Raw genomic sequence first — 4862 nt, 5'->3', positions numbered from 1 at the left:
TCAACATAACTGAAGCTCTGTGGGTTCATTGTGACAGACAATAGAACAAAAGCCTGTCAACACAGTGAAACACTATCCCAGCTTACAAAGGGCAAGTCTGGTATACCCAGAAGAGTTCTCCAGTCTGTCACAGTTTACAACCAGTCACATTAAATTCATTCAGGTTAATTTAGTTAATGTTTCAAAATATATTGTGAAATATTATGAAATTATATTTGATTAATTTTGAAAGTGCAGAGCCAAACAAATGATTTAATATGATTGTGAAAAGTTTGATAGCATGTTTTTTATCCCTCAGTTTTCATAGAATTAGCATTGTTTGTTTTTGTATTGAAAAATAAAAGGAACAAGATTGTCGGCAAATGACAAGAAATTTCAATACTTAAATGTGTTTGAGCAGATTTAGCTTTAAAGGTGTTTACAGATAGTTTGCAAATGTAAAACTTGCTTCAAGGACTTTGAAGAAAACATGTTTAATGTAAGGAAAGAAAATAGTGGAGAGAAAATCACTTGTTTTGTTGACGTCTTCATCGAGGTTGTAATCAGATAGTGACATCATTCTACTTCTTCTTTGCAACCACAAGAGGTCACTTGCTCAAAAAACTGTAGTCCTGCTGTTTTCAGAGCTTGAAAAAACTGCTTTCAGGAAAGCTGTGGACGGCCCATTCAGCTCCATTTCACTGTGTTGCAGAAAGAAAAGGGAAGACCTTCAGTAGAGTTAAAAAGAACATCTGGGAACCTTTGTAGGACACAGTGTGATGAACTGAAATGTGGAACATCTGATACAAGAGCTTTGAGGTAATTTAGTGTGAATGAAAAACAATAAGGTAAGCAGCATATGTTTCCCTGAGTAACTTTATCCAGGTGGAAAGCAGGTGCTTGACTGTGTGTGTGTGTGTGTGTGTGTGTGTGTGTGTGTGTGTGTGTGTGTGTGTGTGTGTGTGTGTGTGTGTGTGTGTGTGTGTGTGTGGAGGCGGTTACACAGGGAGATTAAACAAATGTCCATGTCATGCCTACCTCTGTTTATTCAGATCTATTCATCTAACAATAAGGCTTTTGCGGGCAGGTCTTCCCACAGTTAAAATGATTAGAACTTGCTGTTCAACTCATTTTTGGATGGTTTGCTTTTTATTTCTGATAATGTCAAAGTCATTTTATCCTTGTAGTAAGATGAAGAAAGTAAATTATAAACAGTGGGTCTGTTTGCTGCACTGACAGTGTTGGATGTCCTTCATGAGTCTTAACAGGAACACACATTTTGTTAAACGTGTGTTTTCTCCCACCAAATATATGTACTACCCAATAATCTGAAGCATGTTATTATACAGGTGATGAATTAATTTCCCTCAGTGAGCACTGCAAAAGATAATAAAGGTGAAACATTTTATGAGGTGTCTGCGGGCATTTCAGCACCTTGGATAGCAGCACTGTTAGCCTGCTGCTGACAGGCTCCTCCTCTAATAAAGCTTCTCTTTAGTGAAGATCTTCTTATCTCAGCTACAGAGAAAGGCCACAATAAAGGGAGTTATTAAAAAAAGGTAATTTAAAGAAAACTTTTTTGTCACATATTCTTCAATTATGGTTAAAACAAAAACAATGTAATGCATAATCAGTCAGGTTATCAGTAATATCGATTACACTGTAAACACAGCACAAATCAATGGCTGAGTGCAGCTACACCTTACATCATGCTCTTCTCCACATGTGAAGCCCGAAAGATCTGGTATGCTGCTGACCCACGGTGATAAAGTGAAGCACCACACCTCCTGACAAAGCCTATTACCAGCCTAAAGCGCAAAAGACCATATTTAGAGGTGTGTGAGTGCGAAAGAGCGGGCCGTTATTAACCAGTATGCCTTTAAATGGCGTGTACTGGTGCTGAGGAGAGGGCGGACCTGGGTGGCGCGCGCGTGTGCGCCTTTCGCCTGCAGCCGCTGCAAGTGGCACCGAGCTAACAGCGGCTTTTGTGCCCATGATGCACCGTGGTCGTCGCACCTGTAAGGAAGGATAAAGCTGTCACTGTACCGTCTCTACATCAGCACCACCGGCGCCGGAAACACTGCTGCTTAAAAAAAAACACAAGTCTGGACTAGAAGAGGAAAAAAGATCTCTGTGGAGTTGGATTTAGCAGTTGGATACTCTTGGCTGTCTGTTTAACTAAGGTCAGTAACGTCGTCTGTGTAGTCTAGTCTGTCCATATCATTTATCCACGTATGACTTGAACTGAGACAGGAGCATGTTCCAGGGAAAATATGGGGCAGAGGCGGATCGAGTTTCCACTCCTGACGGACAGGTACCACGGGACTAGCCACTTTTACGGGAGTTTCCCCTTCACTCACAATTTTTACGCACCGAAACGGCGAATGTGCCGAGTCTCCTTGAAGGAAAAGTCGCGTCTGAGGGGCTGAAAATGAGAATTTCTGCCATGTTGTCTTCTAAATTGGTCTGATGGAACAGACGCACAGTGACTGGCGGGTGTAGAATTACACCCCCCCTCCGCTCTCTCGGTGTTTACAACAGAAATGCTCAATTTTCGTTTCATTATATTTCACACATACACAAATAAACATGCTCGTGTTGAATATGAAAAACGGGGCTTTGAGGGAAACCTGCAGAACTCGTTTTTAAAATGATGAATAATAGATGAGGTGAACGCCAGGTGTCCAGTGTCCGCGCATTGTTCGTGTCTGCAGCTTTTATGCTGGAATGTCAAACACACTGCGACGCCCTTTAGGCCCCACAAACCCAGCCTACAATCTTTACATTTAGCTTCATGTCATTTCGTGTCATTTGAGCAGTTTGATTCATGACCTTCCGGAGATGGACAGCGCGCGGCGGCAGGCTGCACGCTTCCTCGCCATGAAATAACCACCACATTCCTCAATCATCCCCCATTTTTCTGATTTTTTTTAAAGCTAAGCGCAACTCAACGGAATTCTTTAAAAGCCCTCACATTACTCTATCAAGATCAATAATAGCCGGTTCAGTTTTAGCATTTGCTTGGAAAACGAACGTGCTCCGCTGAAATGGAGCATAGCGATTATATGTGAGGAAAATTTCATTTCCGTAAAAGGAGTTTTTGGATTTTGGTTTTTCCCCTGTGGATCAAATGGCGTCCGCAGTAACAGCAGGGAGGTTTGCTGACTGCTCTGCTCCTCTCAGCAAACTGCCTTTCATGGCGCACAATAAGCTTACAACTTTTTTTCATCTGCATCACTCCACATTTGCTGAAGGGGCCTGTTTTAACTGGGCCCGATTATAAGATCAGCTCGAATTCATTTAACAACAAAATAAATAAATAAATAAATAAAATGTCATTTTAATTGGACATTGTTTTCCCCCTTTTACACCATTTTTTTTACACTGCGGCAAATGCAGGATGTCTCATTTACATCAAATCTGACTGTTTTCCACAGGAGAAAAACAAAAGGCCCCGCGCTTGTATAAGAATCCACCGTCTGCCGCAAAATAACAATCAAGGCCTCGATCTGACGCCGTCTAACATCAGCTCTACTTCGAACCCATGAACAAGAGTGAAAATGAGTTCAGGCGGATGGCAATTAGATATTTTTTTCTTCGCCGCTGCAGTGCATATTTCGATGTGTCGGATTTGTAGAGTTAATAGGATTAGATTTTTTTTGTGCTTTTATGCACGGGGAATTCCTAATCTGGATTTTTTAACGCTTCTGTGGATGGGCGTAACCCAAACCTAGAGAATGCGTCTGTTTCCCCTGCAAAGGGCCCAATGATGTCTCATCACCTACACTTTAAATGGCTAATATTCTCCGAGGCTGACAGTTCTAGGAAGAAAAAAAATCTTTCGTTTGATTATTTTTAAATATTTCTCGGCAGGTTGTGTTAAATCTGATTGTAAATGTGTGTTCATTATTAACATGTGATCCAGTGTTGGGTTGATATATACTGAAAAACGCCTCAGAATACGACGCGTGTTTGATGCAGAAATATAAAACACCCCTTTAATTTCCCTTCATCCTAATTTAAGGTTAGGGTGGTGGTGGTAGTGTGGAGGGTGGGGGTGATTCGGGTAATTTGGCTGTCCCTTTTCCCCCGTGGTTGGCAGCCGATTAACTACGCTGACAAATCAAGTGTAAAAAGCCAAGGGCTCTCAAGGTACCACTAATCCCACTGGGCGGGGAGAGTCAAATAATACGCAGCATTCTGGAGAATGCTCTTTTCTTTAGTTTGGTTCTGCATTTTTTCGTTGTGAGTGTGTCATAGTTGGGCCATAAAAAATCTCAATTTTGTGAACAACTGATCATTTAAAATTGTATGTGTCAGCCTGAAAATACAAGTTATTTCTAATGAGGGTTTTAGGCTTAATGACGGGCAATTCAATAACCGAGTTTTTGGATAACATGAGAAATATAAGGTGATTAAAATACCTTCAATCAAATGAAAAAAGTGCTCAGCTATTAGGCTGTCTGGTGTTACGTAAACGGGTGGTGGCGGTGTGTGTGTGGCTGAGAGGTGTATATCCGTGCTTTGGCTGTAGCGTACACGAGCAGTCGGTTATTCTTTTTATTATTAGTGTGCACACTCGTGATTAGACTTATGGAGTGTATGCTGTACGCGTGCGCTCGCGTGTTGCGTGTACTGCCGTTGGTAAAGTATAGGCGTCTGTGGTGTCGTTGAGCACACGTGCACGAGGCTGTGGGAGTTTGTGGGGTGCTGGGTGCTCTCTGACTGGGTGATGTAATGCCGTGAAGGGTGCTGCAGCAGAAATCACGGAGCCCAGGGAAGGCGTGTCCTGCCTGCTGAGAAGCTGGATAACAACACGGTGCCCACGCGCAACCGCTGCCAAATACACCCCCCTCCCGCTCTCTCCCTTCCTTTGCTCCACA

At 42.4% G+C, this 4862-nt stretch overlaps 1 protein-coding gene across 1 annotated transcript in view; it reads left to right on the top strand.

The window, feature by feature from the left end:
• Positions 1-1822: 1822 nt before the first annotated feature.
• nrxn3a (neurexin 3a) overlaps positions 1823-4862 on the top strand; it is a 208994-nt gene continuing 205954 nt past the window's right edge. The window contains 1 exon segment of the mRNA XM_013914133.1: positions 1823-2162. The gene's annotated coding sequence lies outside the window, so the exon portion shown is untranslated.

Source organism: Pundamilia nyererei, unplaced genomic scaffold (assembly GCF_000239375.1).
Source record: "Pundamilia nyererei isolate P.nyererei 1_Seehausen unplaced genomic scaffold, PunNye1.0 scaffold00173, whole genome shotgun sequence".
In the NCBI taxonomy this organism is placed as follows: domain Eukaryota; kingdom Metazoa; phylum Chordata; class Actinopteri; order Cichliformes; family Cichlidae; genus Pundamilia; species Pundamilia nyererei.
This window is presented reverse-complemented; position numbering and strand designations above follow the sequence as displayed.